The following is a 25,509-nucleotide window of genomic DNA, read 5'->3' as shown; positions in this document are numbered from 1 at the left end:
AATGGTGTCCTGTCAGAATTTCTTACAAAATATGTCTAGATCACAGAGGTCTAGATCTAAGATTGGGTTGAAATTTTGGAGACCCAAAATTATTTCGTTGGTTTTTCTGAGGTTCGCAAAAAGCAGATTCCTAACATAGGCAGATTGGGGATCGGGCTAAATTTTCCTTATAAAAAACCTTTTTCATGTAATCTGACGTAAGTACTTACAATCGTCATAAATTATCTCTAGCTGAAATGTAATCTTTTTCAGGTTTTGAACGGCAAGGTGATTTTTCATGTTTTCAGTCCTGAAATCTACGTCCAGTTATGTCAAGGCTCTTGAAAAGAGAATCACGAGTTTAAACACAACTTCACAGGTTTTTTTTATGAAGCTCATATCCAAAACATGGTCAATGATTCTACTGTAATATTCTCACATACATTTTATCCGTGCGTAAGATAAGAGGTGTGTTAAAATCATAAGTATTCACATCACTTGAACTAAGACTTGTCTAAACATTATCACCCTGTAGGAGCTTAAGAAAATACCTCAAATTGACCCTTGGACTATCTTCACCACTCATAGGTTTACGTCATTGACTATTAAGTACAAGATAAAAATAAAAGGCCAAAAATGTTTGTCGCCCCTGTGCGGTGAAGATATAAGAACTTAGAACCGCTTACGACTTTAGTACCCAAGTACGTGGAAAACTAGTATAAAGGTTTTATACCTCTGAAAAAACCTAGGTATCTACACTTTTTAGTGTTCCGTACCCAAAGGGTAAAACAGGACACTATTATCGACACGCTGTCTTTCCGTCTGTGACCAGGCTGGATCCCATAAACCGTGACAGTAAGTCAGTCAAAATATTTATGAGATTAAACTGTATATTTGGAATGCCGCTATGCCATAAAATATTTAAAAAAAATAAACAATTAATGTTAAAGGATTGAATTTTAAGCGGCAATGATGATTTAACCGATTTTAGTTGACGATACGGAACTTCTAGTTTGCGAGCCCGACGCGCAGTTGGCCGGTCTTTTTTCATAACTCAACTAATGACAGTTCAACGGTTGAAGCAACGATACGATCTCAATTTACAACTGGCCACCAAAACTCCAAACGCTCGAAAAATAAAATTCAAACGAAAAAAAAGAAAAATTTGACGTAACACATTTCATATCTGTGTAACACATTTCCACGTCATATTATCACTACATCACATAATCGTGTTTATTAACGATTTTTAATTGCGAAATTCTTCAGGCACCGAGTTCCTTCGCGGGGGAAAGAGATAGAAAACAACCCTGTCTGTCGGCAAACTTCGTGATATTCAGCCAGTGTATCGCCTCAAGGCTGGCAGAACGGACGTGTGCCGTCGCGCGGAAAAACCCACTATTTCGAAAATCGAAGTGTTGTGTGTGTGTGTATTTAGTGTACAGATTAAAAAGTGGTTGTGAATGATTATAAACTTTTTCTTTTTTAATTAAGTGTTAGATAATTTACAGTTTGGATACTTGGTGTTGTAATAATATTTGTGTAAAGTTTTTGTGACCGAAGTGTTGTCACGGCTTTAGCAGGTAAGGCAAGGTCATTTCAACCGCTTACTTATGTTCGGAATGTTTTCGTGTGGATTTGAAATAATACGAAGGTACTCGTAAAGTTTCAGGTCAAATAGTTAGGTCAGCTTAGAGGGAAGTTATTTGGAAAATTCTAATTTGAAATTGCTGAGTGGTGAAGTTGTAGTTGATAAATTAATGTTTAGTAAAAATGTTGGTAATTTAGTTAACATCATTTTGAAATATTTAACAATCTTAAAATGTTGGTTTACATCTTTGAGTAAATTACTTAGCCAATATAGAATCATGTGACTGTAACTGGTTAAATAAAAAATATGTAATTAATATAATGTTAAAAAATATACGTAAAAGTTCGAAATAAAATCTGCGAGTTAAATAGTAGGCTAAAACCACATTTCAGGAACTTAAGAGTATTATACTAAAAAGTTCGTGCGAAACAATAATTATAACTTAAAAAATAAAACGTATTAAAACCTTGATTACCTCTATAATTAGCATAAAAATATAAAAGGAGCACTTTGATTAAAACCTGCGGACCAAAGCCGGTGAAAAAAGAAAAATAAAAGGTTTTTTTATTCTCTATGGAAGAAAGTAATTAATAGAAAGTGTCAAGAGCGATGACTGGCGATACGAGAATGCTTGAGCGATGTTCTTTTACGATTAAAGTGATATCTAAAACTACGTCACATTTTATAATAACTAAGTTTTTTTCCTTTGCCCTGTAGTGGGACAGTAATGGCTACACAAAAAAACTTTTTTTTTATCTATTTTCTTCCTTTCCAAGGAGATTAATCCTTGTGTCGCAGTAGTGTCACAATTATTCAAGCCACATGCACAAGATTCGTTTTCAATGATTTTTATTGAATTATAGTTGAGTGATCAGAATCAGTCATGTAATGCAAATTGCACGCATATTCCGAAAGTTGTCTAAATAATGTTTTATATTCGAATGAAATTGTTCAGTGTATTAAAATGTCCAAGATTTTTTTTAATATATACTTAACTAGCTGTTGCCCGCGACTTCGTCCCCGTGGGTAGAATATATAAGTTATGATTTATACCTGCCCAGTTTTTTCCACATTTTCCATTGTATCTTCGCTCCTATTAGTCGCAGCGTGATGGTTTATAGCCTAAACCCTTCCTCGATGAATGGTCTATTCAACACAAAAATAATTTTCAATTTGGACCAGTTGTTTCTGAGATTAGCGCGTTTAAACAAACGAACAAACTCTTCAGCTTTATATATTAGTATAGATTAAAATACTTCGTGCTATCGAACTAGTTTTTTTCTGTTTAAATGTTATTTTACATATACTCGTTGTTTAGGTAATATGCGTGTTTCATAAACATGAGTATTTTAAATCTTTCTTTGGTAATTAAATATTCATGAGAAATAAAAATATCTAAAAGCGTAAAACAGCAATTTTAAATTAATATAAAAATAGATTTTTCCATGGCTAGAACTGCGATCACATATAAGACTAAGTGAAACAAATTACAATAATCAACAAACTCATTATAATGTCCAAAATAAGCGTTATATAATTCTCATTCTGTTTCAAATAGAAATCCTTTAGAAAATAACTCACCCATTATTTTCGTGATTACACTTTGTAGCCACTTTAATGCCTCGAGCACGTTAAAAAACTTACCAAAAAGTATTTCACCTAAGTTAACGTAAGTGATAGAATTCGCCTGCGAAGTGGTTTTCAACAAAAACTGGGCTTAGTCGGTGCGTTAATCTTTCAAACAAGCATAATGATTGAAATTACGATTAACGATTACGCTCCCCAGATATAATACGGATTTTCTCTGTATAGCAGTTATGTTAAAAAAAATACATAGTGTGCAGTCTGACAAATACCAATGCAGTGTAAAGTACGATTAAGGGCCGATTTTTCAATCGCCAGATAACTTTTATTCGACAAATATGGTTGACATTCGACAATCTCGACAGCTTTTGTGTAGAAAATATGTCAAATGGCCATATTTATACAGATAACAGTTATCTGACTATTGAAAAATTGGGCCTAAGAAAAATAAGTATGGTTTTCAAAATTGACGGATAGAATCCTAGAATTGATATGATCCAAAAACATTGAAGCTTTTTGGGCAATCGTGTACAATATGTGATTAAAAATTAAATTGAATATTTATAAAACAAGACGATCAAAGGAAAACAATACGGCCCCTCGGGTTCCGTAGAAATAGGCCAAAGAACAAAAAAATGCAAACATAAAATTTCACCCATCATATTTATGACCTGACCAACAATCCTTTTATTTGTCCATCTAGTCTGCTAGGCAGTTGAAAGTTTCATAGATTTAAGAGATACAGTCCGGTCACAGATTCACAAACGAACAGGCAGCGAAACATTAAGCTTCCAATTTCACCCTTTGGATGCGAAACCCTAAAAACCAAGCGATTAAGTTGAAATTCAACATAAATTTGTATGAGAATGAGCATAAAAACTAAGTTTAATCTGGCAAGGTATTCGTAATGTTGGAGTAACAAGGTTATATTGCTTAATGGTCTGCGAACTGGTCGGAAACCTTCGCGTACAGTCAGCAAGACAAGTCGGTTAACATAATCTCATTTATAAAGTGACTCTACTTTTCTTTACATCTATACTAATATATAAAGCTGAAGAGTTTGTTTGTTTGAATTGGCTAATCTCAGGAACTACTGGCTCAAATTGAAAAAATATTTTGGTGTTGAATAGACCATTGATCGCGGAAGGTTTTAAGCTACAAACCATCACGCTGCGATTAATAGGAGCGAAGATACAAGGGAAAATGTGAAAAAAAAACAGGGCAGGTATAAATCATTACTTATATCTTCTACCCACGGGGACGAAGTCGCGGGCAACAGCTAGTGTACGATATAGGGCTGAATGTCTTAACTATACTAGATGAAAGAGGTGTCAAGCATATTTTGTTATCTAATAGCATAAAAGAGATGCTTTTGCATTTGATTGTGTATTAAGTGAATCTGTTTTGTTTGGTCTTTTGTTGTTGACTGTACATTTGTGTTTAGTGTCAAGTCTGGATTTCAAAAGATCTCTTAAAGTCCAGTCACCTGAACGTCGTTTGAAAGAGATTACAGTTTTTAAGACCATTTTGAGTAGTTAAGTAAGCTGTTAGGATGGTATTTTAAAAAGGTGTTTTATATTTTTTTTTGTGATATATGAGGATTTTTATCGACAAAACATTTCGCAGTATTTTGGGCAACTGCGCGTATTTATTTTTTAATTCTTTAAGTGTGCTGTTGCTCCATAAGTCAAAGTATTTCTAAGACTTAATTAAGTTGGTAATTAGATTAATAGCAGTAGACAGCTTAATTTATCATTCACAGCATAACAAGTTCAAATGTAGAGCCAAAAATCTAGCTTTCCTAAATTTGTAAATAGTTTTACGAACCCTTAAGATTATAGATTCTATAGAGGAAGAACACTTTGCCCAGCGATGGAGTATCATAGGCTGGTCTAATTCAATCAATCAATCAAATTAAAATCATTTATTGAAACAAAAACCAGTGTCATTAATTATGCGTTAACAGCCGCTTCAGTTACTAAAAACTGTGTTGCAAAATTATTATCAAACTCAAATAAAAATTTAAATTATATGCAACATTCACCATTTCATCGAACTCTATATAAGAAAAGCCTGTTGTCCAGCCGTGGGACATTACAGGTTTATCATTAGACTGAAATAAAAATGAAAATTATAATGACCACTTTCCCCATTATCCGTACCTACAATATTTTCTTTCACCGGAACTTCGCTCTCGTTTCAGTAGGCTGTCCTTATATCTGTACATTACACGTCGGTATTTATATATTGTTCGCTCGCTGACACGGTTACAGTATATGCCTTCCCGATGTTTCAGTGTTTTCCGACTGTTTTTTTTTTATTAATTTAGTTTCGTGGAACTAAAAGCTCTGGAAGTTCATTGTAATTTTTTCGTGAGAGTTCTAGATTTTACGTTCAGTAAATATATTTAATATTTAGTTTCATCTTATGAGTAAACTGCGAATAGATAAAGCTTTTGTTTCAAGTAGGCTGTTTTTCAGATGTTTTTATAATGACGCACACTAGCTAGATTTTAACCTTAGTGTACACCGTCGATTATTGAGTTCAAGCTCTCCACACACCAAATTACATCAATATCGGTTTGACCGTTTAGCTGTGAAAGTGTATCAAGCATCTGGCTATCTCATTAAAATATTTGTAGCTACATTATACTTTTTAAAATTATAATAAGCTTAGGGCGGATTTCCCTATAGGCCGAGTAGGCATTTTAAGGGGCGCAAATATTTGATTATTTTTTAGTATTTTCTGAGACCTTCCTTCTGAGGCTTGGTTTAAACTGAGGCCTTCGTTTAAAAACTCCATTGGTAACATGTATGGAAATTACAATTATTCGAAGTTAAGTCTGAATTTCCTAACAAAAATGTTTGTTAATATAGAAATAGGACAGCAAGCTCTTGTAGGCCTAGAGCTACCAATGTATAAAACCCTCTCTCGATAGCGATACAATGTAAAAGAAATGTATTATCTAAACCTTCAATGTTTTACAACATTACATCCATCAGATTATTAGAGCAATAGAACGCCTTGTATAACTATCTCTAGGGACGATACTGATACACATAGATTAATCTTAATTTGTAGAGCTTGTGTATAAACACTCTACCATCTCCTTGATTAAGTAAGACTTGCAGTTGTGTAAGAGGGGCAGAGCACAGCACTATATAGAGCAGTGTCTCGTTCTCGCACTTGCACCAATCTTAGTTTAAGATACAGAGGTGGAGGCATTGACGTTAACGTTGTAATAGGTAATGTATACAATGATGAACTAGGTATTTTTCGCGGCTCCGCGTAAACCTAATCTATTTAACTAGGAAACTGGGAAATTAACGCGTAACGGGCATACCTTTTAAGGCCTTACGTTTTGAATACGTTGCACTGGCAAGCAAACTGTGTTTGTCCACAGATGTTTTAATACCAAATTCCACATTGGGTTTATAATTATGGTTGTATGGTTTCCAATTGGCTTTCATATTTTCGAGGTTTGGTTAAAATAACAGATATGTAGCAATGATTTTAAATACAATCGTATCTTCTTTCGAGAAGACTTCTTTCGAGAAAACTATTTATTTCCCATAAAGTTAATTGTATAAATTATATTATCTTTTGATATTTATGAAAACCGTATTTCGTGGTTTCTTAAGTTAAAGTGTTTAAATAATGTCCAAAGTAAGACTTCGCGGAGACAATACCTACAGAATATCTTACGAAAATGTACAGAATTGTATATAATGACTTAAATTCAATTAGCAAGACCCCAAGGATTTGAACATATCTTAAAATATCGTGAAAACACTCGAGACGAGTATCATTATTAATTATTTATCACCAAGTCAGGCCCATGGGAGTGAGACATGAATTAATGGACGCAGCCTGAATACATTAGAACACCATTTGTCTATGTTCCTCTTTGTTAATTTATTTACTTAAGCTATGTAAATATGTGTGGTTTAAAATATTGTAGAGTGAGTTTAATAAACGTGAACTATTTTTACGATAGAAATAGGAAAAAAATCGTATCCCTATGGAATATGATTGCTAATAATGACTTTATTCAATAAATTTTATAATAATAATTTTATTAAAGTACGAACTGTACGTAACTTTTTTTTATACTTCAGTAAAAGACTTTTAATTTGAATAAACACAAGAACTGCATATACTTTTTTTTATTTGACTCTACTTCTATTTTAAGTGTGGTATTAAACTGTTGAATAAGAATCGAATCCTTATATCAGCAAATTAAACATGACAAATATTTATAATACTCATTAACAAACAAAAAAATTATAACACAATCATTTTATATTACTTACTAACCAACTGCTACTTTTCCGTAGCACGTCTACGAAAATGCTACGCGGCGTAGCGTCGCTACAGCTACGGGTTTAACCGCTCGTAGGGAAGGCATGGGTATTAATTTGTTACCATTTAGGCCTAATGGGTGTATATAAATGTATATTATATAATAATAACGATAATAGCCTGTGGCTATAGCCGAGTCCCGGCTTCAGAAAGTCGAAATACATTTGTAATTATTCCATGTTCTGTGGTCAAAGTGTGTACTAAACTGAAATTATAATTTTGTTTTTGAACCGGCTTGTTCATTAAACGGAAATTGTTTTAGCCTTATAGATATAGCGTATTAATTGGTGAAAGTATAGTGTGCTTTAATTATTTACAAAAAAAAAAATTGAAACTCAAAATCTCAGAATCTTGTTTTTGCTTAAAGCAATAAAATTTGTAAGGCTTTTCATTCACCTTCAGATAAACTAAAAGTGAGAGAAGACTGAAATTACTAAAACTTACTTTAAGTTATAATTAGTTACAAAAGACATCTAAGATTACTTTTATTATACTTCAAAATATCATTATATATCAATTACAGCGTAAAAATATTCCTTAACACAATACCGTAGAAATAATTTCAACTCATATAAACGGAATGATGAATGGTTGTTTTAAAATTGAATTTTTCGAGCACTCAAGCGTTTCAGTCGTAAAGAAGATTAATACAGAAGTTTCATAAATAAAGTGCCTTATTGATGAACTGAAATTTTAGTTCTGATGTGGTACTTCTGAAAATAATTGTGCTATGCAAGTGTTGCCTTATTTTGTTTTTTTTTTTAAATATATTTAAAACCCAATCGAAATCGCGACATTGAAATCCAGAACCAGAACTATGACCTTGTATTTTTTCTGGATAAATTTCAATATACATTGGAAACTTATTCATTTTGTGACCGTTTCTTAACATCGGTTTTTATTTTATTCTTTGTTGTAATAGCGGAAATACATTATCTGTGACTTTTTTAACTAACTAGCCGTCACTCTTCATTGTAATACAGCTTGTTGACAGACAGATGGGCAGAACGTAAATGTCTCAGTAACAAGGTTTCGTTTTAAATTTTTGTCTACGGAATCCTAAAAAAGTATAATATAATGGACGGATATCTTAATGGTTAAGTTACCAAACAATTGTCAAGAGCATAATTTGCAGGGAATTTGATATTCGTTCCACCTTGGTTTACCATTTTTTTAAGCCCACTGTGTCCCACTGCTGGGCAAAGGCCTCCCCCCAACCGTCATGATTCTTGGCGTGGGTTTACAATGAGTGTATAAATTCATATTTATTTTTCGGGCTCACACGACCTGTCCTGCGGTATTCTTATAGTTGAGAAACAGCATACCCATAAACATGTTAATGTGTCAAAAAAATACTCTAAAACAAAACAAATACGTTCATTACACAAATATTATTCCAGCATCAGAATCGAACACACGACCTTCACTTTCACAAGGTCACTTGAAACTAAAGTGTAATTATAAACAAAATTAACTTATACAAATAATAAACTTACTGTTAAAACTAATTAATTCATAACGATCTAACTCGAACACAATGATATCAAGTTTTCGACACTAATCTGTCTACTACGCGAATGTTAATTAGGTACTGTCAATTAGTAGTATAAACTATAGAGACGGTAATGTAAGCTAACTTTAAAATGCATTGACAATAGAATATTTAAAATTTTAACTTTAAGTTATTAGTAACTAGCTGTTGTTCGCAAGCTTGCCTCCGTGTTTCGGAAGGCACGTTAAATTGTGGGTCCTGGCTGTTATTCCTACATTTTTGACAGTCGTTACAGGTCTGACAACCAATCTAACCAAGGGGTATCGTGTTGCCCAGGTAACTAAGTTGAGGAGGTCAGATAGGCAATCGCTCCTTGTATAGCTGAATCCAGTTAGACTGGCAGCAACTCCTGACTCCGATTGATGTGTCGCGTTTCACAAAAATAAAAGTCACATGCACAAAGACACCCAGACTCGGATCAAGTATTCGTGGATCACACAAATTATGGTACTACGCGGGGATCGAACCCGTGACTTCACGCATGGTTTGGTATGATGACCTTAATCACTCGGATCGAGGTTAATTAACGATTGTAATGGTCATAAATTAGTTGGTGGATAACAAATAAATTTCAGTCTGGGTAATCCAAAGAAAAACTAACGTGTTTGTTTATCATTAGCCTATTTGTACGGGACCCAGCATCGTGAGTCGGACTTCAACTTGACCGGTCTTTTTCTCCTAGTTAAACTACTCAACACTTTAAACTCAAGTTACTTTTAACTGATTCGAGTAAGTTCAGAGCGGGGTTTCTGAACTTCCCTGTTTTGTGGTTAAGTTGCTCTGTTAATTTATGAGTACAACATCTTGTTTGAAACAAAACACACTCGTCTTGTTGTTTTTTATGTAATTACAGTTCGTGGCGCCGCGAGGAAAAGTCTCAGCCGCTGTGCTGTTGGTTATCTCAAGATTTATAGGATAGGAACTGATTTTCATGTTGGGTTTATTGGAATTTGGTCGATTCTTCAACTCACAATGTTTTTTTTGTATTGAAATAGCTTCTGTAATGCGAATTTATGATTGTTCGTCGATGTTTGTGGTAGTCGTGGTAATTTGCTTACATACTCCCGAATCTAAATAAAAACAGGTCAAGTGTGAGTTAGTCTCGTGATACTGAGGGTTCTGTACAAATAAGGTTAAAAAAACAATTTATAAAAAAACATATCACTCATTAAATGTTGATTTTCATTATTTGTTGTACTAGCAGTAACAGAAACCCATCTTAAGTGAGAATTGTCTCGCTATCGCGGTTGTCTGAATGAAATCGTCTGACGGACGGACAGACTGAAAAGCTTTTCTATATAGAGTTTTGTTCTTACTCTTTGTGTACAAAACCTTAAAAAACCAATACTATTCAAGTCCCAGACACCACAACTTGACCACTCAAATCACGAAGACCATTGACCCGATGACGTCACAGGTACGAGATTACTTTAAAACTAAAGTCGACTTGTCTTCGAGAGCCAAACTTGGACGTTTGTCGGTCGCGTCCTAGCTCCCATGTGGGCTAGACCGGAGTTGCCACAGAACTAGATATTTTACAGTTAGAGACGGTCTGTGGACTTTCAAAAAGGTTTTCGTTTTGTTAGATTTCAAGTATGTATATATGTGCATGTATACATATGTGTTAAATCTGAGTGTGTGATGTTGCGGAGGATTTTTTACAATTCTGCATACAAATGGTAAAAACTGTCAACTGTCTGTCCTTCTGCCACCAGGAAGTATCTCGTGAACCGTTTAACTAGACAGTAGAATTTTTAACAGAGAATGATATATTTGTTGCTGCTATAACGGCATATGATTAAATTATTTTGAATTTAATTAAGGATAAAGATGAGGCAGCAATTTTCGTATTTTTTTAAAATAAAATTCGCACTTGACCTCTATTTTTTCCGTTAGTTTGGATGACAAGCGTAAGTAAGCAAGGGTTTTAGGATTTCTTAAAAGCTTATGGTAAACAGAACGCAGCAGATCTATATTTTGAATTCAATAATCCCATTTATAGTCCAACAGTGATCATCTCGTTGCATTCTACTGCTTTCATGGAGGATTTGTCCAATCGAGGAGGACAATCTGCGTTATTCAATTGAAGTGAACGGACGATGAACAAAGATAGCTAGCTATACAAGGATCTGAAGGGTATGAAGGACTTGAATAAGGGAGAGTCCTTGTCCAGCAGTAGGCTTTTCAAGGCTGATGGTGGTAATGATCGGTATATTTGTATAACATATAATTATTTATGAAAAACTAACTTCAACTGCATTTTCTCCACGAAGATACGATGAAAAAAGAAAATATGCACAGTTCATAACCAGAATTAACACATAATAAGAATTTCTCATTCCCATAATTTTAAACTTGAAATTAAATTAAACCGTTGGTTAAATAATATTAGCGCATAAGACTGTCTCAATAAAGTTTACGCGATCGCGAGCTGCGGCTGAAAACCGCCGCGTTTGTCACTTTGCTGTGCTTTCGGAACTCCAGGTACTGACTGAAAAAAAATGATTACTTTTTTAAACTATTTTTGGGTCGGATACCAATATCAAAAGATTTGGCATTAAAATATTGTATGGCGGAAGTATCGATATCAATTGCGAGTCAAAAAACAATAAAAAACGCTCAAATATATTGAAAGAAAAAACAAACAAAGTCACGTGACTTATCGAAACGAAATGTCATTTCCATACATTTGATCTAATTTATTAACGTTAATGATCGTAGAAATATGACTTGGCCAGGCTACAGTGAGAAATTTAAAAACCGGTATTATTAACATCATAGTTATCAGTTATAAATACTTCCAGACACGTTTGTTATACATTGCAGAGTATAATATACAGCACAATGTATCACTGTTATATCACGTTGCCAAATTATCACTGTGAGAAAGAAAGAGACGGAAAACCATGTTTGAACTCCTCTGACCTCAGCGAATCCAAATCATGACCTATAATTGTTGCCAAATGAGCACTAGTCGACACTACACCAGTGTTAATTAATCTTTTTATCTTTTAAAACGCCACTTTTATCTTTTAAAGCCCCTACTTTTATCTTTTCCCATCGCACTTCCCGAGTGTTAATTTATTTCGCTAGTTTTTTAGTTTCAAAGCTTAACTTTTAATCAGTTAAACTATCTTTGGTGGAACGTTTTAGCTTTTGTTGAGTGATATTTATGTTTCATTTTAAACTTGTTAGTTATTGTAGGTATACTTTGAAATTCAGAAGCATAGATTAAGGTTTTCCATTTTTATGACCAATTAAAAAGCTTTTTAAAATTTTTGTATGTCTAAAGCACAGTTACCCTGAAACGAATGGACCGATTTGGATGCGTCATAAAGGTATGGAATTTAGTATTTAGCATTAACTAAAGATCATTCTGACTAAAATTGTTAGAAGCAAATTAGATGTAGTACACCTGGATGAATGAGCGCTGTTTCTTCGTTTGATAAGAATCGATCTAATTCTCTTCACTCACAACAATTTTTCTGACCATTTTTTCAACTTCACTTCTCCATCCAAGTTCGTTTGTATTATCTACGGAGAATTTTAATTAGCTTTATGCATCTGCATCTTCAACGAGAAATAAACTTCATATTTTTTTATTAAACTCAACCATAGAAACACAAGCGACTGACAGAAGCATTATAAAAAACTCATTTCCTCGAAACGTGATTAAAATATTTAATATTTTCAATATAATTAATTCCAACTCAAGAATATCAGATGTACGGTTTGCATAAACATTTTATTCCGACTTGAGTACGTGACGACAATATTTATTGCATAACGTGGTGTTAATATTAATGTAGATTTGTGGTGCTGACGGTATTTTGAGTTGGTTGCATCGTGCAAGTAACGCTTGAACAGTTTTCGAGTACAAGTGTCTACAATAGTCTGGCATTTGTGCAATTAATATTTTAATATGAATAACGGATTGGAATGGAATTTGTTGCAAGTTCCTTGATGGTATTTGAGCTGTTTTATCTGGTATGCTTTGAGAAAACAGACAATATTACACCAAATGGCGTTATCGTTTCTTGAAGATTCGTAGTTACGTGTATCGTAACCTGAGCGTATTATAGGTAACATTATTCATTCAGTTTAAAAATCAAGACCTATTATAGGCCTAGAGCATGAATTTTTTTTTTAAATTATTAAAAAAATAAAAAATAAGATAATATAATGTTTACATTTTGCAGTTGCATTGCGAACTACTAAAATTAAAACTCTAATATTTATAAGTTATATATACATACTACTTCTGAACTGTATACGTTGTGGAAAGTGGCCATAGGAACGCAGCTAAAAAACACCATCAAGATTAGATTCAATTGTCTTTTCAGGAACTGTGATTCCAAAGCAATATGAAAGATGTGTGTTTTATATTCTAATGATCTTACCAGTAGCGACATTGTTTTAAACGTATATAAATTGATAATATCGGATACCGGAGTTTTAAATTGGTGCCGAAATTAATACAAGGGTTCACTTCACTAATATTGGGATTAAGGCTTGATAACGTCTAACCTTCCAATCAAAATTTGATTAATTCCGTTCGAAGGCTTCATCATTTTCAATAACAGAACGTGTTAACGAATTTTATAAATTGTTAAAGTATTTTTTTCAGGTAGTGCTTTACCGAGGAAGATTTTTTTTCTAGTATATTAAGTTTATTTTTTAACTGCACCCTATGTAATGATGCCCAATAAAAAGCGAAAAAAAAAGTTTTTTATTAACTGAATGTAAATAGGATTGACTTCATCACTTCTGCATGTCACATAGTTAATACTAAATTTGTTACAATATATTTCCAAATTCCGATACAAAGTAGCACTTTTTGATGGTAAATATGCAAGATTCGTCCACTCTTTGCTGCGCCCCATGTGCTCTTACTACGGGAGAAGCAACGGTGCAACGGTGTTATGCCCGACAGATCCCAAAATGCTCGAAAACTAATGTATTTTCTTATGTATCTACCACCGAAGTTCGAATTGTTCAATGCGTATTGAGTATGACTGAAAATTTGAGGTCCACGTAAATAGAACCTGTAACATAATATTATGTATCACACCCGCCAAATATTTTACAAAACAAATGACGTGAGATAACTCGAAACTTCGATAATCTCGCTTATACCTTGTGAAGCACTACATAACATTAACATATAAAGTGGCTGTATTGTTAGTCTGTTAATCATTAATAATATTCTCTACTAAGCCCTGTTATTGACAATAACTGTACGTTCGCGTTTCATCGTTTAGGTTATAGGCAAAATTATGGGATAGTAGGCCTACTGGTTTTGCATGCAGAGGTTTAGTTATTTAAGCGATGTTACGACTCCGATGTTCAAAGTGAAAATTGACAATTCAATTCGAAATAAACCGTCTGTCCGTTAAGTATATTCTCTATTCCACTTTTCGGTCAAAACAACTGAATCTATTTTGATGTAACATAGAGGCTTTACAAGAAAGGACGTTTTTGTACGAAGAAACACTATCGACTACATACTACTACATAAAATTACAAAAGAAAACGAAAGATACGGTTTAACACTTATTTTCTTTCTTACTTTTACCTTACCTTATAACCTTCCTAGAGTCCAACTCTATTTTCCCCTTATTTTACAAAAATTGACTACTTCTTACGTTTTTAACAGATCTACCATTAGCTTGAGCGTATTCTTTGACTGGTCCGCTGGAACTTCGTACTATCCTAATCTAAGCAAGTGGGTCATACCCAAAGGCGTAAACACGCAAGTCTATAGTATGAAGCGTCGCATAGGTGTATAAACACAGGTCTATGGTATCGCACTAGTGTGATGTGTATTCGTCGTCACGGTCTCGATATGGGGGCATGCCGTATCTGCACACAATATTATGATGGTGGACGGATAAGCGTTCGACAGTCGAAGGATTTGATTGTGAATTGGTGTGTTTGTTTTTAGGGTTCCGTCCCGTGAAACTGGAAGCCTGAGGCTCCGCTCTTTGTCCGTCTGTCATCAGACTGTATTTAGTGATTGGTGATTTTTAGACAGTTGATATTTTTACATAATTATTATGAATTACTGCTACAGCTACAATAGCAAAGATCGAGGTTAAGTAACGACTGTTAGGGTCACAAATTTGCTGGCGGATGATAAATGAATAAGTTTATCTTTTGCCTATTTGTTACGGAATACTCCGTGTCGCTATTAGAACTCGTACTTGACCAGTTTTGAAATTTTTTTGCAGTACCTACTATGTATTAATAAAACGCGATTAAATAACCTCCGGTGGTCTCTTCTTAATAAATTCATATGCTCTCTTAATAAATTATATCGTTAAGATGACATCTAAATATATATCGAGAATTCATTATACTTAGTCCGCATACAAAACTCCCAAGACGGAAATACACATAAAGTTCCCCGGGAATCGATCCCTGACCCTTGAGCTCGCAATTAACCCAAACTTAGATGCGAGTTGGGATTATACGGAATACGTGTTTGAGTACAACGATCAGGGATTTATATTGTACTGTGAACTTGTGAAGTATGTAGCTATGTAGGGTGTTATTTTTTGATGGATTGAATTTTGAATTGATAGTTTGTTTAATAGTATGTGTAAACATCATTTATCTTTGAGCAAATAAGTCCTTTATCCATATGACAAAAACTATTTATCCTTGCAACACGTTACATATATTATGTCAATACATATTCACATTATTCACCTTACAAACCTGTTTTCCGTCCAATTTTATTTGTATCCACGAATTTATTCACAATAACTTCGGCGTGCAGTTGCGAGCCACAATTTTTAACAAGCGTCAGATAACTCGAATATTGGACTCGTAGCATTCTCAATAGAAATATGACGAAACTTTCTGACAAACATATCGATGTTACATGTTGTTTTTGGATTTATGGTGTATGGGTTGCGGTATTAAGAAGGAGAAAGAATTTGGAAGATGGATAAATTATATCTATATTTCTATACTAATATATAAAGCTGAAGAGTTTGTTCGTTTGATTGTTTGTTTGTTTGTTTGAACGCGCTAATCTTAGAAACTACTGGTCCAAATTGAAATTATTGATGTGTTGAATAGACCATTCATCGAGGAAGACTTTAGGCTATAAACCATTACGCTGCGACTAATAGGATAACAATAAGATACAATGGAAAATGTGAAAAAAACAGGGCAGGTATAAATCATAACTTATATCTTCTAAACACGGGGACGAAGTCGCGGGCAACAGCTAGTTTGTCATATCGTTTCAGATTCTGTTGAGCACCTAATGGCTAAAACAAATTAAAAAAAAACTAACACGGCTGCTGTTTAATCATCTGTCAAAGATGTTAAGGCCACTGGTGATGATGAAACTCGGTCCAAAACAGCCATACAGTAACACAACAATATGACGTAAACAAGCAATATGGCGGCATAATCCGTCGGTGTTCAACTGTTCACACTTTGGAGTACGACTCACGATCGTGCGCAGTTCATTGTAACGAACTTGTATGTTATACGATCGATAATTAGTTTGTTATGCACTGTTTTAGATTCGTAAGGAGTTTGCTAATTATTTTTGATGTTTTGACGAATGCTCAATGTTCTGATTAGACTTTTGGCTAACGCATTCTGTAGCGTTTTTATGAGGCATATCTTGTCTAGGTTATGCGAACGTAATTTGTACAATTTCTGTTGCTTACACTTGTTTCTCCATATTTTTTTAATTTCCTCCAATGAAATCGGAAAGTGGGTAAAATGTAACTTGTAATGGTTCAATATCGAACAAAGAATAGTAGAAAGTAAATAAAAGTTCATTAAGTCTAGCATTTAAACCCTCAGCTCCACAGAATGATAGCATCCAACGTAATCTCTATGGAATATCTCTGACTTATTCTATTTTTAAACTTACAAAACAAGCACATAATAAAATACAATGTAGCATTCATATTTGAATTTAGAATACAACCATCGATATTTTTGAACGAAAAAGTTTCTAACACTACAAAGCTTTCGTTCCAAATTTAAATTCGTATTGAGAACGATGTTTCGGTTTGTTTTTATATTATGTTGGAGTTTTTATATTTTGAAACATAGAAGTAGTGAGAAGTCTAAATTACATTTCTATAAACTTAAAAAATATTAAATTAAAGTTTCTGTAATTAATTACATTTTTTATCTTGTTAAGTTGTAGCTTTATGATTGCTTTGCTTTATTAGTGGCCAATTATGGTTTTGTATTTAACAAAAAGTGTTGGTTTGATAGCTTTTACGTTCGTTGAAATAATGATTTATGTTTTAAATTTAGGAATCGTATATTTTGATATATGTATGACGCTTTTATTTGCGTACGCTTAGTAAACATATTTTTTGTAGTAGACGCACTAAAAAAAGGCGAAAATGTAACCCATTTCCAAAGTATCAATAGCACCTATAATTCAAATACGTTTCCCAGTTATCTTATAAATTATACCCAGTTGACTTTGGGCATACTTCCAAACACGGAGTCAACAAATTTCTATATAAATACATGTACTATCAAAACATTGGGGTATCCTTAACAAACATTTAGGCCAACACATACAAGCGAAAAAAATACAGAAAGTTAAGGAAAAAAATGAAAGTAAGCCTATAAAAGATACATTATATTTAGCAGTAAATTTCGCCAAGTAGCCGTCACTAGCAGGAAAGTGAATTATATGTGAGAAGTGAAATGTTCGAGGTACTGGGTCAAGTCAGACTTGTGATACAGAATGACCCAGTTCTGGTTGGGTCAATGGGTCATAACCACATGTTGCTTAGATACCTTCTTAGGATGTTGGTTTATCATAACGATCAGGTTTTTTCAAAAATCTTTTTCTTTAAAATAGGCGCTTTTAAAACGTTATAGTAGTCACTCTAGTTGCACCAAAAGCGAATAAAAGTGAGAAGCCGCCTAATGGTAGTGCGTTGTCTCACTTTTGTAATTGTATTTTTATAAGTGATCAGGGTACAATAGTAAGTCAAGTATTGCAACGTTGCTAAATCTCGATTTTTCAAGTGTCTAACTTTCAAGGTTCATAACATACAGCTTGGTGATAGACTGATAGACAGTCGAGGTGCAGGTTCAATCCAATAGAACCAATGTGACGTTTTTTACTTTCAAGTATTATGTTAATGTAATTTCTTAAATTATCTAATGACGTTTTCCTACACTCTTTGTCAGTCCTGTCAAACAGTGAAGGTATACACCACGATGAAACCTGGATTCCAAATACTGGAATCTGAAATGGCCAACCCGCAGTGACCTAGCGTGGTGATCAATCCTGAAACCTTTTCTCTACAGAAAGAGGCCTGTTCCCAGCATTGGGACGTATAAAAAATAATACCCTTACATCAACCTTCATATACCCACAAAGATGGTTCTCAAATATGCTCACTCTTTGTACGAAACTAAACAAACCTTCATAATGATGATCTTAGCATTTCAGTCCATTCAATCCAAGCCCCAATCAGCAAACGTTCCTTAATAATCAATAGGCCTTTACGAATCCACTTAGGGAAACCCTCAAAAAAGGGTACCGATACACGCATTAATTAGTGGTTCAAAAGAGTGCAATTATCCGGCGTAGCGATTAGTTCGCACCGCTGGGATTGTAAGGCTGGTGGTACACTGGTAGAGCGAGAGCGACGCGAAGAAACCAAAAATCAGAGAAATCTGAGTTAGAATTGTGCCACTAATGGTCCTTATGAGGTGCCAAAAAAAAGAAGAAGTCACCGTTCGTGGTACCCTAAAATAAAAAATGATACGACCGACAACCCGACTGCATCTAAAAAGTTTATTGACAAGACACAAATACATATTTATGAGATGGATTTTCACTGGCTGATAATTTATCAAAAATCTTGCCTTAAAACAGCTTTTTTAAATGATCGCCATTTTTAATAATTTGTAAGTACAAGAACTAGTCGCTAGTAATTTAACGGTTGTAAAGCTCTTTTTCACCAAAAGAAAAATATTTTGATTCAATCATCAACCAGGCAAATTAGCACTTATCGTCTATGCAGTTTGGTCGACATTCGTTCGTCTTAGTTTGTTCTATCGAAATAGCTGTCGCATAGCACTTTTCTTCTTGCCAGTGCGGCTCGGGCCTAAGAGATCGCATTCTCCGAATTGGTAGCCGTAAGACCATCCCACGATACCGTCGTCGTGCCGATAAGGGAATTAAATTACTTTAGCGTTCCGCCAATTACGATTCGGGATCCCCACTCGTAATAGTGCTGGTTAGTTTTGTGGTTTTGGTTGTGCGTTTCAATTAATAATAAATAGAAAAAGGCTAGGCCGATGAGGATGACTTCCTTTTTTCTTTTGACGTCGTTTTGGAGTCTTTTCTTGCACTTGGTCTTGGATTTTTGGTTGTTGGAGTCAGCACGTTCATACGGGAATGTTCTTCCTAGCCGTTCGTAATATGATGTAGCCTTCAGTTTTCTGGTATGGTGAAAAAACCAAAACCTTCAAGACATAGCCAAATCAGGGTGACTGTGTGGCTTGTGTTAAAAGTCAGTTTCCAGTTTCAGTTTGGGTTCTGTGTTATTTTTGGTAATAAAAATAATGCAAATTAAAAAGAAAAAATATTTTTCCAGTGCATTAATAAATAAACGAAAATATTTTCCGGGGAATTCTCCTTCCATTGTTTTAACAACGTATATTTTTAAAGTAAACTAAATAATTCGCGAAAATGCTTTTTGGTTTTGGGAAATAAACGTTTTGTTTGTTTTTAATAACCACACCAGTATTTGTTGTTCAAATATTATGTTTTCGCGACTCTATTTTAAAACGAAATTCTGTGAATTCATAAATAGTTCAACATTTTTTGGATCTGACAGCGTGAAAGGCAAGTGGTATAATGATCTGATCGTATTTTTGTTGTGACTTGTGACGCCTGGGATTCCACAAACATTCCAGTCACATGCACAAAGACACTCAGACTCAGGGCAAACATTCAGACGTACAACGCTTTACCTACGCGGGGAATGGACCTACGACAACGGGTTCGGCATAGTGACGGAGGTACTTCGTAGTGCAAGTCATTACCGGGCAAATGAAAATGGATTAAATACAGACTTTAGTTCAGTTTTAATCCTGGAATACTGGATAACTTACATTATGATCTTAACGTTATGTGCACACTGCGGGTGTCGCAGTCAGTCGTCAGTTTTCAGACTAACCAAACTTGAAATATTCACCAATAATGTCTGTTATCTAATATTAACAGATAAAGATCGAGGTTAAGTTACTATCGTTGCGGTCATAAATTTGCTGTCAATCAACTCTTCAAATTTATTCATCACCCCGCCTATTTACTTTTCTTTAGCCTTTTTGCACTGAGGCCTTCGCGAATCGCGAGTCCGACTTGCACTTGACCGGCTTTCTAAGCTCCTTCATAAACATGACATAAAAAACATTTCCAGAATAATGTAATAGTCTCCATACACTAATATGTTTGGCAAACTGTGTATGCAAGACTAACCTAGAAATAAAGCCTCATACATTTTAACCTCATTTAAATTTCATCCAACCTTACTGCGAAAATTAAAGTGAAAATTATTACACAATTTGCGATATTAAAACTCGGGGCTTCGTGTACTGCTGGCCTAGTAAAAATAGCGTGAAGATACGACTGTGTACGTATCCAGGTAGTTGGGAACTTGGCAGGGAGCCAGGTTCACATTATGTACCACTTTTCTATTGAGTTTCAAACAGCTATGTGGGTTATACTGCTCGTATAAGGAGGGATCTCACAATTACTAACGACTCGGTTTAACCAAAGAGCCTTGCTTTGAACTGGTTAAGTTCCGCGCTAGTCGGGTGAGACATGAAATTAAGGTTGAAAGTCAGTAGGTTCGAGATTGAAGGAGGTCTCCCTAGTAATAATAATATCAGCCTATTTATGTACCACTGCTGGGCATAGACCTCTTGCCGTATAGGCAAGGGTTGAGAAGTGACCACCACGATAGAATACTAGTTGGAGATTTGAGATTCAAATATCTGGGATCCAGGTGAAGGAAAATATCTTAAAATATGATTTTTTCCTTCTTGCTTACGTGCTGTCTTTAATAACAGTCTTTAATAAAAGTACTTATTAGTCTTTCTATTGTTAATTTCTATTGACTTTTTCTTTTCTAAAGTGACTCCCTCACTAATACATTCAATCCTTTACCACCGTGGATTTTCACAATCATTCAACTCACATGTACGAAGGCACTCAGACTCCAGATCAAGGTAATCTTGGATCACACAAATAGTTTAAAGTGTTCAACGCGGGGATCCTATTCGCGACTTTTGTTTACTTATTCTATGCTTATTAATGTGTTGTTTGTGTTGTTATTCTGGCTCGCACTTGACCGGATTTCTCATACATCCCGTACAACCATTATTATTCTCAAAACAAAAAAAAGACTCTTTATATCAATCATACAAATCACTAAACGCACTCTACAAAAGCACAGTTACATAAGCACTCAAACGTGTTACCTCGATCGCCCAAAAATGAAAAAAACGTAGCCATGTAGGTAAACGTAGCCTAAACGTAGCCATGGCGAGCACTTACCTGCAAAATACTTGTAACACAGAATGCTTTTAAGTAACAGACGTGCCGCATAAATCACAGATATTATTTGTTAGAATATTGTCAGAGCTACCGAAGTGGGTGAAATAAATTGACTAGGCGGGAGCTGTGAGTGGCGATACGTTGGGTAGCCTTGAGATATATGGTTACCTGCTTAGTAGGTGTTTACGGAAGTAGCCCGTTTGAGGCGATAAACAAGGAGTATATAGTTGTGAATTAATGTAGGTTATGTTGTATAGGGATAATGATCGGGCATAATAAGGAAAAATCTTTCAGGTAAAAAGTCAGTTTGGTACAATATGGTATTTGACAAAAAACATCGGTTCAGTTTGTCTGAAAGATTTCCAAGAAAAATTGGAGACATTTTTTTCTTTTATTCAAACAACAATCATAGTGGTTTCTTATGTTTACGCGAATGTTAGTCATTGAAATTTTACTATTTTACGGATTTTATCGCGGATTTAATTTTAAATTTCAAGTATTTTAAATAAAATAAATCCGTAAAAGTAGTTTTATTTCAAACAACAATCAATTAAGGCGTTACAGTGTGACGTCACTTGCCAGTAGGCTTTTCACTAGCAATTTATGTTATTAACCCCCAATACCATACTTACGTGCTTTTTACGAGATAAAATGAGAAACACGTATTCAATATTTTTTTTGAAATGTTAATAATTGTTAATAATTGTTTTTGAAGGAAAGTACTTAGATCTTAAAAGAATTATATTTCTTCGTAGAAAAACAGCCACACATCAGATTTTTCACACGAAAACATTATAACTCTATAATAAACCATCATTACACAAGTTTAGCAGTTAACAATGAAAAATAAACAAAACAGCTTGATTACGACTTTTGTTTCGCTGCGGCTTTAAATGATCAAAGTTGTACAACTTTAAAAGTCGCAACTTTTCCTTCACTCCCGCATAACGTTGTTTTTATGTTGCGCTGTCATATTTGTGTTTGAGTTTGTAATGAATGATGTTCCTCTAGTGCTTGATGGGAAGTTTTTTGGTTTGAGGTTATTTTATGAGCACTTTGAATTTTTAGTGCTTCAGTAAGTTTTAAGCTGAGTTGACTACGTAACGTTTCCCTGGCAAGAGTTTTGATTACTGGACCAACTGTCCTCAAAACCTCTTTAAGCATAAGTCGACTGGATCAATTGTATAGAAATGACATTTCGTTTCGGAAGTCACGTGACTTTGACATGTCAATCCCATACATTCAAGCTTTTTCTGTTATCTATTGTTGATAGTAATGTCACTTGCTAGAGCGACTGACCTCAAGTTCTCTGCCCGACACGGCAATTTTAGTTTCAAAGCCAAAAAATCTTAGCTTTTAATACCGTATACACAGGTCTAAGTGTTGTACACTCCTTCCGTCTTAAAAATATCATAAGGCTACACTAACTACGTTTAGAGGTAGTAAACACCTTTCATGGCACTAAAGGTACCAGAACAGGTACTAAAAGTACCAAGGTCTAACTGTAACTATACAATAAAACTTAGGGGCACAAGTGCACTGAACAACTTTTTTTGTACCTTTCATACCTGATTAACGAGCGTATAGATTGTACGTTATTTTCAAAATTTCCTAATACTTTTCCCATTTAAATTCATAGCAAGTTCTTGGCGGATAAACGAGGTTTAAATCAAGGTAGGAAGAAGATGATCCTAGTTTTATAACTTTGATGTTTTGAGATCAGTTGATGTTTGAAGTTTGATTCTTGTAGGATCATTACAGTTTTCGGTTTGATGAAATGTATGCACGTAGGCCTGTAGGTGTTGTGGTTGGTAGCCCTGGCTTCTATACCGGGGGTCGTGGGTTCGATTCCCATCCATGACAAATGTTTGATGAGCAAAATTATTAGTTCTGTGTCTGGGTATAGTTTGACTTTTTTTTATAAAAACTACGCCCCTGCACTGTGTAGATCACACAACTGTCTAGCTAGTCCTACTCGGGGCTCGAACCTGCGGTACGCGCTCACTGGGTTTGGCGTGGTGACCTCAACGACTCGGCTATCCGTGCATATGTATGTCTTTAGAAATATATAATACAAGCTTTGCTTAGTTCGAGACCAGATGGCGTTATATGGAACTTGTCGAATATTATTATAACCTTAAAATTCTAAAGCCCTACATCATAGACTATCGGCCCCTGGCTCCTGTTACATCGACACCTCACGTAACACCAATTGTCCCCCTGACTTAGTGCGCTCATTTCCTTAGTGACTGGTCGCCTATTGTAACACCTATATATCGATGGCTCAGTAAATTGTACCGCTTCGCCGTAGTCTCGTAGAGAATTTATCGATAAATTTTAATGATGTAATGTTTTTTTAGGATCTTTTAAATGTTGATGAAAAGATGATAATTGGGAGTTGTTCTGTAAATTGCAATGTTTTTTTTTTATGTGAACCTGTGTATCCGTTCATTCTCTACAAGGCTGTATCTCATAAACCGTAATAACTACCTTAAAGAATAAAAGTGTTTTCTGTTTGGCGCTGAAAATATATAACAAATTACCCAAAGAAGTAAAAGAAATGCCACATGCCTTATTTAAAGCCCATTTTAAAAGGTATTTAATAGATAAATGCTACTATAGCATACAAGAATTTTTAAGTGAGTGATGTATTGTATATATTTTACATTCGCTTTTATTGGTGGCATTGATTTTTGTTCTATTGTAACTACTGAATTTTATTGTTATTATTTTTTATTTTCTTTTATATAGAGTCAGTGTACTATATCTTAAGTTAGCTTAAGTACCATTTAAATTTTGTACGCCACAATGTGGCAGAACATGAGTTCATAATATTTATTCTAAGACCTATGCCTGTACCATGTTTTACAAAATAAAAATATCTTTATCTTTATCTTTATCTTTACTACATTTAGAATATTGACAGATGACGTTACTCTTGCTGCCGTTAATTCGGGAATTCGTCGAAATAAGATTCGACAGAGAATAGAAGTAGAATATTAGCCATGTGATATACGTCAGCACGCCAAACCCCATGCGCTAACCCAGTGGACGATGTATTGCCAGTTAGATCCCCACGAAGGCCAAGCATTTCTTCAATCTGAGACTGTGTGTCTTTGTGACTGTGATTTGTATGTTTGTGAACCCCCTGCGATACGAGGTTAACACATCAGGGCCGGTTAAGTTAAAAAATTAAACTATATAACTAAGTAGGTAAATATTTTCTTTTCAAACATGCCAGAGCAATTTTATCCTACTTAGCTATTTCTTTTCTAGTCCAAGCTTCACTTACCTACCCTTATGTCTAAACCATTCTTGCAGTATTATAATAAAATAAATCTATGTACAACACATCCTCCCAGGAACTAGCATTAAGATAAGTAATTTTAATGCTCTGCTGGAATAGGTCTTCTGGGGCCCATCGCCGTCCATCCTGTGACTAGCATCTTTATACAAATTGCCTTAACGAGTCTCTTGAAATAGAACTTAAGAACATTAACGCAAATAGCGATACGTTTTAAACTTTATGTATTGTTTTGTTTGAAACAGGTTGTTTAAGATGTTCTTTTGATATTTAAACTTCCTACAAATCTTAATATATATAGATCTCGTGTCACAATGTTTGTCCTCAATGGACTCCTAAACCACTTAACCGATTATAATAAAATTCGCACACCATGTGCAGTTCGATCCAACTTGAGAGATAGGATAGTTTAAATCTCAAGTTAAAGTCGCAATTTCTTCTAACCACGCGGACGAAGTCGCGGGCAACAGCTAGTATATTATAAACGAAAGTTTGTATGTAAGTACATAATGTATGGATTTTTGTTCCTCTTTCACGTAATATCCACTGAACGGATTTAC

At 34.5% G+C, this 25,509-nt stretch overlaps 1 protein-coding gene across 1 annotated transcript in view; it reads left to right on the top strand.

Moving 5' to 3' along the window:
* Positions 1-435: 435 nt before the first annotated feature.
* Positions 436-25,509, top strand: part of LOC113494196 (uncoordinated protein 58-like) — a 309,932-nt gene continuing 284,858 nt past the window's right edge. Inside the window, exon 1 of the mRNA XM_026872418.1 lies at positions 436-1,562. The gene's annotated coding sequence lies outside the window, so the exon portion shown is untranslated. The remainder of the gene's footprint in view (positions 1,563-25,509) is intronic.

Source organism: Trichoplusia ni, chromosome 1, assembly GCF_003590095.1.
Source record: "Trichoplusia ni isolate ovarian cell line Hi5 chromosome 1, tn1, whole genome shotgun sequence".
NCBI lineage: Eukaryota > Metazoa > Arthropoda > Insecta > Lepidoptera > Noctuidae > Trichoplusia > Trichoplusia ni.
This window is presented reverse-complemented; position numbering and strand designations above follow the sequence as displayed.